The following is a 14,308-nucleotide window of genomic DNA, read 5'->3' as shown; positions in this document are numbered from 1 at the left end:
GACTTTGGGGAAATGAAGAAAGGATAGATTAACTAAAGAGCCTGCATTGCTCTCCTATAAAAGGCTCACTCTCATTTATGAATTCAATCATATCTCTTTTCATCCAGCTATTCAATACATTGCAGATTTCAGAGACCTGTGTATTTTTTTTTAAATCAGCACAAAAGAAAATAAAACCATTTTCTCTAAAGTGACCTGTAAATAGATATACCCTCTATTCTTTAACGAACATTCTCCTGGCATTTAAAGCACATTTTCAAATGTCTATTTTCTCTAAAATATGCTCCAAGAACACACTGATAGCAAGTATCTTCCACTTGGAAATTGAAACCCATATTATTAGTTATCAAATAAATATTATACATTATATTATATGCATTATATGCATATATTATATATTATATGCATTTGGTTTTGCATCAAGGATACTAAAAAAACTCTCTAGATACTAGATTGTCTATTTTCAGTTAATGCAGGTAATTCACAAAATATATGCACCACTGACTAACTCTCACCTTTATGATTCTAGGGAATAGTGTCTTGAAGGATGTTCCTTTATACCTTTAATGAGATAGACTTACTTGATAAAATAAAATAGTCTGCAGTCATGTGCCACTTCTTATTATTTTTAAATTTGTGAGATAGAAAACTTGGAAATTTCTGAAACCTATCTGTAAGTGAAATATTGTATTAGTGTGTAGGGCAACCCTTTATCCTGATTTTCCCTTCAAATTGTCATATTACTTAAATTTAACTTCAGACTCCCATTGTGTTTCCAAAAATCAGAGCTATTTTGTTATAATAAAGTAGAATAGTTTTAAAATACTTTAAATAAGGATATGTGCTTTCAGTCACCAAGCATTTATAGAACACCTGCTGTGAACCAGCGATAAGACCCATAACTACTAGGATATAAAAATGAAGAGATAACATATATAGGTCCTCCATAAGGCTGGCTGTACAAATAGCCTGTACCTAGAAGTGTCTCCCTCTTAATAGTTGGCAGTGGCCCTCTGAAAATTGTCAATAATTTTTCAATAAGGAATGTCACATTTATGTTTTTTATTAGGCTCTGCAAAATCAGTAACTAGCACTGCCTATGTAGTTAAACACAGAGTCAATCACAGGCAAACTTGGGAACAAAATTATATATGTGATCATTTTTCTGGACAAACTTGCCTTCAAGGATCAGAGAACACTTCAAAAGCGGGAGTCAATCTCAACAGTTTAACTAATTGAACAACTACTATGTGTCAGGTACAAAATGCCAAAGAAAGAGTAGTGAATAAAAAAACAAACAAACATTGCCCTTTTGGAGGTTACATTCAATTTAGAGAGTCAAACAACAAAACATGAAGCTATTGTGTCATATAGTGGTAAAGACTATAGAGGAAAATAATAAGGATGCAGAGTAAAGAATGTTGGGAAATTAGGATTTCAGTTTTAAATAGAATTCACACTAAGATCTTAATGACAGAATGACTTCTGAGTAATATAGGATGGTTTCACATATAGGAGGAATGGAGGGGAACCAAATAAGGGATCAGGAAAAATATTATAATTAAAAAAACAAAATTAACAGGCAACTATAAATGAGAGTCATTCTGCAGTGAATGGGGAAGGAGAGGGATCAAAATGGGAGGGGAGAGCACAAGGGGCTATGGTGATGGTGCTCAGGTAAATTGGTGATGGGAATTATATAGGGACTACCCCTAAAAGGAGAAAGCACACATGATGTAATACATATAACATTTATATATATATATGTGATGTAATAAATAAATAATATAAAATGGAAAAGAAAATAATATGACTTTTTTTTAAAGATTTATTTATACATACAAGAACTGAAGTAAAGGCCAGATGTGCAGAGGGTGAGGATTCACCAGAGACAGAGTGGGGAGCAGAACAGGCAGACGGACTGAAATACACTGCTGAGGGGAGCAGCAGGTAAGCGAGACAGGAGAGGTCTGCTGTGCCATGTGGGTAGCTCCCTGGCCGACCAGGGAATCGAACTCATGCTGTAGAGGCTGCAGATTGTTTCATAGTGTGGTGCTTAACCCCTTGCGCCACCAGGGAGGCCCCTGAATATGACTTCTGAGCAAAGAAAATGAGATGAGAGAATAAAGGAAAATAACTCATCCAACAAGAAAGAACAAGTAGGTAGCTAGAAAGGAACTGACACAAAAATGAACATGTTGGATTGAAGGAAGTGCCTGGAAGCTGGTGTAGCTAGAGTGGAGTGAAAGGTGTGACTGAGAGGCTGAGAAGGGATGTAGAAAGGTAGAGATGAAGAAAAGATTTGTATGAAGCTGTGAGCTATTCTCTGGAGTTTATTTTTTTACTTAATGAAATGGGAAGTAATGAAGAGATTTTGTATAAGTGATATTAGACAACTTGTATGGGAGTATTCTCAGATGCCATGTTGAAATTAAGTTTAAAAGTCACCAGTGGGGGGCCTCCCTGGTGGCGCAGGGGTTATAGACAGAGCTATCAAGCCAGCCACTGCAGCACTAGTTTGATCTCTGGCTGGCTTGACAGGGAGCAACCTACATGACTCAGCAGACCTCGCCTGTCTCACTCATTGCACCCCTCAGCAGTATATTTCAGTCAGTTTGCCTGTTCTGCTTCCCACTCTGTCTCTGGTGAATCCTCTCACCCCTGCACTTCTGGCTTATACCCCAGTTCTCTCTCGTGTGTATAAATAAATAAATAAATTTTTTTAAAGAAAAGGCACCAGTGTGGAAACAGAGAACAGATTGGATTTTATATAATAATCCAAATAAGAGGTTTGGCCAGAGAGTAGAAATGACATTGGTGAGAAGTGATCAGATTCTGTGTATATTTTAAGGTGGGAGTCATTAGAATATGCCCATAATTTTAATGTGGGGATGTAACAGGAAAAGAGGAATCAAGGATGACAGGAGGCAGGAGTAACTGAAGAGATAGAATTACCATTTACGGAGATGGAAAAGACTGGATGAAGCAAGGTAATGTTAATTAAACACTCAATACTTTAAAAAATTTTACTGCAATGATTAGTTGTGTTGTCTGCAACCCCCATTTGTCTGTAAGAAACTCAAAGCTAGGTTCATTTTACATCATTTCTACTCCAAAGCCTTGCTCAGCACTTGACAACGTAGGTGGCCAATAAATGTTAATGAGCTTTAATAAGTCAGATTGCTCAGTATGTCAACAGATAAAACCCAGTTGCCCTCTTAGGTTGTCTGACACTGACTGTACTCAGTGGTTTTGATTTCATTGGGCTATCCTATTCTGTTCGAACTTGTTGGGTAAATAATAGCTGCTAGTTCAATTAGTCACTGACACCCACATCTTTCTCCAGGAAATTGAATGAGAGATGTGGGAAGAATAAAAATTTCTTTAAAAGGATTTCATTGAAAAAATTGTTTTAAGAATACTACAAAAGAAAAACTGTCCGAAGGAAAGCGCTTATTTAACGTTTACAACATTAAATAAAAAAAAACTATGAAAACACTCTCAAATTCTTATCTACTATTTGAATACCTTTGTTACCTTTTTCTGATCTTCAGCAACATAAAGATTCCTGGCAAAAGGAAAACAGAAAAATCTGTCCCACTGCCATGAGATGGGGTGGCATCGCCCGTTTATTTTACATCACTTCTTATGTGTCATTTGGGTCATTTTATTTTTCTTCTTTATTTCTTTTTATTTTTGGAGACACTCATTAGAGGAAAGAAGATAATGGCGTATTGCCAGTAAATCTATAACTATGCATTAAACAATAATGGATTTTAACACTATACAAATAATAAAACCAGGGAGAACAGAAACTATTACATGACAAATTAAATTATAGAAATTGTCTCTTCCAGTATTCTGAATGTTTTGAAAAAAGTGAAATGGAGATGTTTCTCTCCAGAAGCATTTATAATATGAAAACATAGTGTATGATCATTGTTACAGTGTTGTAAATCATATTGCTAATTGCATTCAAGTACAATAGATATTTTCCTGAATGTCTAAAAAGATGTATGACAAGGAACAGGCAAAGTTGCTGATTTTTGTAATAGTTCACTGCAAATGCATATTTTACTTCAGGGAAAAAGTGAAACAGATACTAGACAACAGTTTAAAAAAAATAAAAATTTGTTTAATATGCTATATATATGTAGAATTAGCATTTAAATTATCAGATGTAGTGGAATTAGAAACTACATGGAAAAGTATCAAGTGTGGTAAGTCAGATTTTATAACACATTCCAATGTGAAGCTGCTTTTTACTTATTTATTTTACTTTATTTCTATAGGAAAATACTAATTTTTATCACTTTGAAGAAATGTTATTACTATTGAAATTCCAGAATTCAGCAATGTTCATATTGTAATCATTATGTAGTATGTCTAGATACTAGTAAATGAAAGATAGCTAGCATGTCATGGATCACTAATTTAAATTAATAGAAATTGTAAGAATTTCTTCTCTGCTAAACAGCAGGTTTTGAAAAATTTAGAGAAATTATAAAAGAAAATTTGGCAACCAGTCCAACACCTCAAAATGCCCCACTTTACCTCAGATACAGCTATACTTAAGGAGTCATCATGGACCACCCACATTTCTGACTGCACCCTTCAACTTGTAAGCTCTGCTAACTCTGGGTGGTTGGTATCAGAATTGAATTACAATACACCAAGTTACTTTTAGACCAACTGGGTTGAAATGGGACAACAATGTATCCCCATATTGAAATTTAAGAACCTGTACAAAAGCTATGAAAACACTATCTCAAATTCTTATCTAATATAGTGATTTTTTAAAAAATAAATGTTCTTATTGTTACAGGGTGGTCCCCAGGAAAAGGGGAGGTTCCCTGCCCCACCCAAGGGAGGGTGGAGCTGAGCAGGAAGAGGAGAAGCTGAAGAAGAGACTGAGGAAGGAAGCAGGATGGAGCCAGGAGACCTGGAGGAGGCACATGGAGCCTAGAGACATGTGAAGAAACTGCGCTTGTCTTTTGGTCATAGACTGGGTGACACAGATGTGGGTGAGACCCGTGGGGAGGTGACAATGGCAGCTTTTATCTTGATGTAGATTTTGCTCTTTTCCTTCCGGTCTTGTCCGGTTGTTTGTGACCCTTTTCTGTGGGTCCCCACTGGAAGATGCTTTAGACTTGTGGCAGGCCTTGGGGCCTTGCTCTGGGCCAATCCCATTTGGATGGACTTTTACCCACGAGGGGATGGGTAACTTTGGGTGCTTGATTTAGAAACTAGATTCTTTGCCTTACCTGTATTGTTTCCTAGTTTTATTAAAGTTCCTTTTCATTAAAGTCTGTTTTGTGTTGATGTGGCGGATGGCAGAACCCATTTAGAATAGGCAGGTTTGCGGGGTTTTGGGCTGCCCCTCTCCCTGTCCTATAACATTATGTTCTTCTCCCCAATAATGCTTGTTTAGGCTTCCAGACAAATTTTAGGGAATGCATGGGGCTTTTTAGAGACAATTTGATTAAAGACTTGTGCAAAGGGCAATTTTTCAACAACTTCTAAATTATTAGAGCTACTGATTTCATAGTTGGCAGATAAGAAACAAACTAGAGAATTACTGTTTCACACAGAAGCAGCCACACATGAATTCCATTTTGCAGGTCATTTTGTAATAGGGATGTAAGGGCAGGACTGGATACAGTGCAGGTTTTCTGATCCCATGCAGACCGGGTAAAGGAGGAGTCAGAGTCCTCAGTAGTTTTGCAGGTTTTTTATTTGGGGTTCACCAGGCATATGGCAGGCAGGGGTGCTGGCTGGGGGGCTGGGAGGCTGGCAGGCCTCCCAGCCCCCAGCAAGTCTTCACTCTATCTGGGCTCTCTGGCGTTCTCTGCTTCTGCTTCGACTTCTCCTTCAGGTTCTGCTGCTGCTGGCTGGGGCTGCTGGCGTCCCCCGTGACGCCGCCCTTAAAAGCACAGTCTTAACTCAGCTGAATCCCATCTACCTATGCCCACACCCTATTCCAGGTGCCCGCCATCAGGCATGCATTCAGGACAAGGATCCATCATCTATCCTGATGGCGGAAGGGCAGAAAAGCCTGACATTTTCTTTACCCTACAAGGGACAAAGGCTTTCAAGATATTTTGCTTGCTCTCAAAGTCAGTGGGTTCTGAGGCTCAAGTGATTATGTGAGACCAGAGTCTGTAGGAAGTGGATCCAAGCCTCAACTTCAGATCATTAAATTCCCAACCTTATTTTTTTTCTACCATAACATACTGATCTAAGGATTAAGATGGACTTTCACTAAATCCATAAACCAGGAACATGAATGCACATATTCATTGTTTATACTTAATTTTATAGTCCCTGATAGAGTACTTTTTTACTTCTCTTCAACTCTATATTACCCAACACACAATCACATTCCCCATGAAAGAGGGAACTTAGCAGAAAATCACTAGGCCTGCCAGGAAGTACTGAGAGCTGATTTAATGACAGCGATCATGATTTTATAGTCTTAGCAGTTGTGATATTTTCTCCAACAAACTTGAGCTACACTGGAGCCAGCATAGACTTGGCTGCTGAGATAGAGAGATAAGAGTAGCTGAGAAGAAGTTACTAATGAATCATGAATCTAATTAGTTTCAAAAAAAACAAAAAGGAGGTGAAGACAGGATGTGGGTGTGAATAATGAATATGTGGAGGGGTGTAGGGTAAAGAAAATATCAGGCTTTTCTGCCCTTCCGCCATCAGGATAGATGATGGATCCTTGTCCTGAATGCATGCCTGATGGCGGGCACCTGGAATAGGGTGTGGGCATAGGTAGATGGGATTCAGCTGAGTTAAGACTGTGCTTTTAAGGGCGGCGTCACGGGGGGGACGCCAGCAGCACCAGCACCAGCAGCAGCAGCAGCCGCAGCCGAAGCCGAGAAGCAGCAGAACGAACGCTAGAGAGCCCAGATAGAGTGAGGACTTGCTGGGGGCTGGGAGGCCTGCCAGCCTCCCAGCCCCCCAGCCAGCACCCCTGCCTGCCATATGCCTGGTGAACCCCAAATAAAAAACCTGCAAAACTACTGAGGACTCTGACTCCTCCTTTACCCGATCTGCATGGGATCAGAAAACCTGCCTTGTGCCCTGTCCTGCCCCTTACAATTGGCGTATGTCGGCAAGATCCATGCAGACGGGTATTGGAGCCCTCCGAAGACCTGGAGGGACTAAGGAGAACAGACTTTGCCTGTGACGACGCTGGAGGCACCATGGCGGTATAGAAGATGGATACGTCCACGAGCTACAGGATGAGACCTGGCGTGAAGGAGACGCCCGAAAGGACCAGCCAACGACACCGGATAGGACCAGCCAACGACACCGGATAGGACCAGCCAACGACACCGGATAGGACCAGCCAACGACACCGGAAAGGACCAGCCAATGACCCCTGAGGCAGCAGGCCATTGCTGAAGCAGGGAGAGGCCAATGGACTGATAGACTGATGAACTAATGATTTTGGACTGACAATCCCGCCAGAAGGCGGAGGACCTTAGCAGGTTATGTTTATTTTTTGAGAATCTGGGGGTGGCCAGTGGGCCTAGATGGCCAAAAGCAGCCTGTGTATGCCCAGCAGCCAGGTGGAGGAAAAAAGCCAACTAAGGTGGCAAAAGCTGGTACTGATGCTAAGTTGAGAAGCCCTAAAGCGGCTGTTAAGCAGCCTGGGTATGCTGAAGCCCTGTGAGTCTCGTAAAATCACCTATGGGTGATGCCCTGCTCATTCTTGAGTGAGGGTGAGGAGCTGAGGAGCCCGTCCTTGGGGGACGGGTGGGGAATGTGGCTTGGGGTGGAGCCCAAGCCAAATGCAAAGTTTGGATCCCCAACCCATGTGCTTGTGCAGTGGGTTGGCTTGAGAGCAGGGGTCTGTGAGTCGCATGGGTGGCCATGAAGGCCAAGTGTTGGAGCGACTGCAGACAGAAACCCTGAGGGTTGGCGATTACCCCCAACAGAATAAAATTGCCAATCCCAGAGCTAGTGCGTCCTGGGGGTGGATGCTGTGTGTGCCTTGTACCGAGACTACAGCCAGAGAAGGCCAGGAAGCCTGACGGCTCCTGGTGTGATATAGTAGATGCCGTGAGTGATTCCCCTCCCTCGTATGAGCAGTGCCTTCAGCAGCAGATTTGGTGGCTCATCTGCTGGTACCAATAATTGTCTTTTGCACTAGGTTGGTGCCCTGCCTGGACTTATTTGTGTTTTGTTGTATTTTGTTATATTTGATGTATTTGCTTTTGTGGGCCATGGCTGCATTGTTTGCTTAAAAAATTGTATATATGTATAGACTATATGGCAGAAAACCCTGAGGGGGTGGACTGTAGGGTAAAGAAAATATCAGGCTTTTCTGCCCTTCCGCCATCAGGATAGATGATGGATCCTTGTCCTGAATGCATGCCTGATGGCGGGCACCTGGAATAGGGTGTGGGCATAGGTAGATGGGATTCAGCTGAGTTAAGACTGTGCTTTTAAGGGCGGCGTCACGGGGGGACGCCAGCAGCACCAGCACCAGCAGCAGCAGCAGCCGCAGCCGAAGCCGAGAAGCAGCAGAACGAACGCTAGAGAGCCCAGATAGAGTGAGGACTTGCTGGGGGCTGGGAGGCCTGCCAGCCTCCCAGCCCCCCAGCCAGCACCCCTGCCTGCCATATGCCTGGTGAACCCCAAATAAAAAACCTGCAAAACTACTGAGGACTCTGACTCCTCCTTTACCCGATCTGCATGGGATCAGAAAACCTGCCTTGTGCCCTGTCCTGCCCCTTACAAGGGGTTAGGGGACTAGGGGCTTACAAAGGGAAAATAACGTTTTCTGGGGCACTTGTGGGCAGAGTGGCAGGAAGTGTAGGCAGATACCAAGATTTTTTGAGTCTCACCTTAAGTCTTCTTGTTTAGAGGGCTAAATGATCTAACTACCCTAGTTGCTTAGATTTAAAAAAAAAAAAGATTTATAACTCAAAAATCAAATACTGGTTCATCCCAAAGTAAACATTAAAACTCAGTATACTTTTAATATCCTACTGTAGGGTAAGGAAAAATGTCAGGCTTTTTGCCCTCCCGCCATCAGGATAGATGATGGATCCTTGCAGTCCTGAATGCATGCCTGATGGTGGGCACCTGGAATAGGGTGTGGGCATAGATAGATGGGATTCACCTGGGCTGAGTCTAGGTTTTTAAGGGCAGCATCATGGGGACGCCAGTACAAGCCAAAAGAGAAGCTGAGAAGCAGCAGAAGCCAAGAGAATGCCGGAGAGCCCAGATAGAGTGAAAACTTCCTGGGGGCTGGCAGGCCTCCCAGCCCCCCAGCATCCCTGCCTGCAGTGTACCAGGTAAATCCCAATAAAAGCCTGCAAAAAGTCACTGAGGACTCTGATTCCTCCTTTACCCGGTCTGCTGGATCATAGAAAACCTGCTCTGTGGTCTTCCTGACCCTACACCTACAAATTTAAGAAGTAATCTTTTTAACAATCGGTTTTGTTCACAATTTATATGAGTTATTGGTAGTGTCAGATAAATGTTCCTGTAAAGTTATTTCACACCTTTTAAAACATTGCCCCCTGGGTCCAATGGACAATGGAGGAGGGGGTGGCTGTGGTGTGGTAACACACGTCTGAAGAGTTGAGAAGCTCTACCTCTGAGTCATAGGTCATATACCAGTGTTACCTCAGTTACAAACAAAAACAAAAAACCAGTGCCCCCTGAGGCATTCCTGAAATCAGTCACAGAACAACTTACCCCATTCTATCTGTTGCTCTTCAGAACCATTAGGGAGCCAGTATCTTGTATTGTTCAGAGAAATCCTGAAGCCAGTATAATATGCTTACTCTACGAATACATAACTTTCTTTTGCATTGTGCAGTTATATTTTATAAATATTGAATCATTTAATCCTATTATAGTAGGATTTACTTCATGGGTTTACTTTTTATTATATGTATTTCTCAAATGAAGAGATTGCAGGTAGGAAGTGGCATGATTTGAACCCAGATCAGATAATTCCAAAATCATTCATTTACCTCTCCACTTTCCTGGATCTGTTTAGGTTTTAGTTTTAAAGGACACTAAGTTTCTCCCTAATGAGTCGAAGGAAGGATGCAAGGAAATGAGAGGACAGAATAAGTGAGGACACTGACAGAAACAGGATAATTTTAAAAATTCAGTGTTCAGACTGATTTACTGACTTGACAGTGGAATGAAGTTAGATGGTGGTGACATTAGAGTAGCAGGTGAAAATTTAAGTTAGTAATGACATTAACTATCAGAATAATAAGCAGAGCAAATGTTTGGGGTGAAGGTAATGCCTTTCTGAGTGTGTTTTTTAAAGATTTGTTTATTTATGCATACAAGAACTGGGGTATAGGCCAGAGGTGCGGGAGGTGAGAGGATTCACCAGAGACAGAGTGGGGAACAGAACAGGCAGGCTGACTGAAATACACTGCTGAGGGGAGCAATGAATGGGTGAGCCAGGAGAGGTCTGCTGCACCATGTGTGTAGCTCCCTGGCTGGGGATTGAACACATGCTGCAGTGGCTGCGGATAGCTTCATAGAATGCATTTTAACCTCTTGTGCCACCAGGGAGGCCCCCTTTCTGAGTATTGACAGCATTGTCCCTAATCTCAACCCTTCTCTAGAAAGTGAATTCCCCTTTCAGGGAATGTGTTGCTGGTCTTCATGACCAATCCAGATGCAGAAATTCACTGTAAGGATAAGGTTCAGCCTATAATTTTCCTTGGCTAAGACTTATGGTGAAAGAACACTAAGCAAAGTTAGCAAAGGGAAAGCATGCATGGGAAATAAGGACAGAAAAAAATCAGACACCAGTTTTGGAGAGTCTTTGGCCAGTGGAATTACACAGGACAAAACTAACTAATCAGGGCTCAGTGTTGAAGGTTTTGATCACACACTGGTCATATAGGCACCATCTACTTAAGTGCCAAATGCTAGCATTACAAAAGGGAAAGCCACATGGTTTGTACAAACAGTTTAGGAACAATGAACCTCATCCTCTGGGGAAAGCTTATCAGCACAGGGAATTGTTCATCATGCAGTTCCAGGGTGCAAACCAAGGGTCAACCTTGCAATCAGGATTTGCTCACTTAGGCAGTCTTAGGCCTGTTATGATAACTCTTTTCTATACAGAGGGTCTCCAGAAAAAATATTCTTTGTAAGGTAAAGGATATTATCTTTCATTCTGAGCATGACATGCCAAGTGAAAGTGGTATCCATGTTTTCTTTAATATATTTTTGAGCATGCTTGTGATATGATAGAGACACTGAATCCCAGTGCTTGAAGCTAGCTTCAGGCTGAGAAATAAGCCTCAGGCTCCAAAAATATCCTCACATGTTCAAAAGATAAATGCAAGATAATCTTGCAAGTCTTGCAAAAAAAAGGTGATCCAAATAAAACGGACAATCCTTCTCCTATTCTCTATCTGGAGTTTAGGGAGAGTTGGCCCCAGAAGTTCAGAAGATGAGAGGACTTTTTTTCACCCTCCATCCACACTTCAATCTCCCTGTGGAAATAAGGGTAAAGAAAAGGTTCACCCAACTATGGTTGTGATATTGGGACTCATAATTCAGAGAAATAAAGATAGGTAGGTGATGTTCCTGAAAAACCTGAATTTTCTGATGCCAAATCCATGTCTGGTGTCTATAGACTGAAGAGAAACAGGAAAGCTATTATAGAAACATAAGAGCTATTATAGAAAAAGGATTTGATGGGAGTTGAAACTGACTAAAACAGATGGAAAATGACAGTAATAAATGAATATGGATGAATAGATGATACTACAATATATAATGTAAATGTATAATTGGTGTGAAGGAATGCAGGATGATCTGTTTCTTGTGTTTAGGAAGAATTCAGGAAAGAATTAGTAAAGGATTAAGTGCACTGTTACAGGACCCAATAGCTCAAGCAGATTGAATAAAATTTTATGACTGATTGCCAAACGTGAAGACACACACAAAAGTAAACACTAAAACTCAGTATATTTGTATCACACAGACATGAAAAGTAAGACTGTATGAGTATATGAATGTAATAGAGCACATAACATTTTATTTATTTATTGTTGGCAGTATATATTAAAGTGGCTTGGTTCATACGCTCATTACTTCTGTCACCTCTGAGGCAGCTGCTTGAAATTAGTGTCCCAATTTTGACATTTGTAAAGGTGAAAATAAAAGCTCTAAGTCATTGCTAATCCTTTGTTACATAATTCAACCCCTACCAGCTTCTATATGTTTAATGTCACAGATTGTGTCTTGTTTGTTTTCACATTCTTTCTAGCGCCTATGGGGTGGGGTATACATATCTCTGCATGCGTATTGCAGAGATTTTCATGAATTCCCCAACTAGACAAGCATTATTTTATGTTTTAGTTATATAAGTTACCCTTAAAATGACTTAAAGGAGTGGGAAGATTTAGGAGTTAAGGGAAAATTTGTATCAAACTTCTTTGAGGAAAGAAAAACATGAAAAGCAAAACATGAAAAGCCCTCAAGCAAAACATGAAAAGATGTTGACATTGGTAAAATCAACAATATAATTTCCCGTATTTGAACAATCTTCTATTGTTTTGATTCAAGACAGGACTGTCATTGGATCCCTGTCTTGGTTTAAGTTTCTTTTAGGATATCTCTATCCCCAGACGCCACTGATGGCTCTTCTACCACTTTCAAAATTTTCACTAGTGCTTCCAAGATAGTTTACAGAGAGACCTGAAATATTCATTCTGCCACTCAAAAAGATTAAAGGAGGTTTTTTTTTTTTTCTTTTTAGAAACTGAAGTATTTACGTAGATTGGATCATTTGCCCATCATCACATTAATAACTTTGTCCCAGTGGAGACTGGGATACATTATTAGCTTATGCTAATTAGACATTACCTTTAGAACTCTATACCCAATTAACTCCGTCCAACCAAATTCAGTAAAATACAAAGCACAAATTTCCCAGATAAGAAAATGTATGTTTGTCTGATGTTCCTGGTGAATGTATCTCACCTATTTGTACTTGAAAATGCTCTTTTAAATTTTATAGGGGAGATTATGGTATTTTTTTTCCTTCCTCCCTTTCTTTATCCCTCCCTTATCTCCTTTTGTTATTTTTTTCTTTCATTTTTTTTTTCTGGGCTATTGGCTAATTACATTTCTACCTGTATCTCTTACCCTTATCCCCTTCTTTCCTTTAGTTTTATCTTGCCTTAACTGCCTTTCAGAAATCTTGATTATTTGCAGGGTACAGAATTAATAACCAATAGATTATTTATTGAGCATTGGGTTGATCTTTCTAACTCAAGAGCAATTCACTGTGAAATAAATGAGAGAATTCTTCACCTAAATACATCTCTATTTCAAGGAATGCAAATGAAACCAATAAAAAGTTTCATCATGGCCTCATATTTTTTAAAATTGAAATGCCAATATACAGTAAAGAGTGTGTTCTTGACCTTGAATGTTCCATGTCTCACAGTGCAGCTTGCACCATCAACTCAAAAACGAATCAGTTTTTAATAGCTTGAACCTATAATAACTTCAAACTACAATTCACAGTTCTCCTTTTGTATATGATGTTTACAAAAGCATTTGATTTTAATATGCAGTTGTTTTGTCATTGTAAACACTTTCTGACCTATATTTTTCATCTGTATAACTTCCTCAGCTGTGGAGGAAATGCTACCATAGTAACTTGTCAGCTGATGCCACCTCTTCATGGCTTCAGTTTGCCTTTCAAAAGCAATTAACATTTTCAAACCAACTTTCAATGAAGTTCAAATGACTTCAGCATCCTATTACCATATAGAATCATTTGTAGAAACTCTTGAATTTCTTTAAAATGAATTGTAGACTTACATGGAAAGTGAACGTTTCAAATTTCACTGAAGTTCTTTTTTTGATGAATGTCTTTTGCAAGGTGGGAAACCCTCTCTGAACCCTCTGAATGAATTAATCTTGTGTAAAAGGAGAGGTATTTGATATGCCATTCTTTCAACTTATATTTTTGTCTAAAAAAGCATCAGTTTCTTTGATCTTTTGGATTTCATTTTATACTTATCACTAATCTTAGGAATTATCTTTTTTTCTCTTTCATTTTTTCACAAAAATAGTTTTATAACTGGGTTAAAGTGTATTCTGAGATATGTTTAGATGCAGTTAGCTTGCTGGTTCAAAGCTAAATGATTCATCCGTACTATACTCCAATACTTTTATTTCTATTCTCTGCATGTATTGGGGTTTTTAAGTTCATTTTAATATGTTACATTATTGAATTTTGCTGCCTTCTAAAGAATTCTTCATTCAGCACTTCCATCCACTA

This window comes from Talpa occidentalis, unplaced genomic scaffold, assembly GCF_014898055.3.
Source record: "Talpa occidentalis isolate TD23 unplaced genomic scaffold, MPIMG_talOcc4v2.1 talOcc4.383, whole genome shotgun sequence".
Classification (NCBI taxonomy): Eukaryota; Metazoa; Chordata; class Mammalia; order Eulipotyphla; family Talpidae; genus Talpa; species Talpa occidentalis.
The sequence above is the reverse complement of the archived record's forward strand: the minus strand, read 5'-3'. Positions refer to the sequence as shown.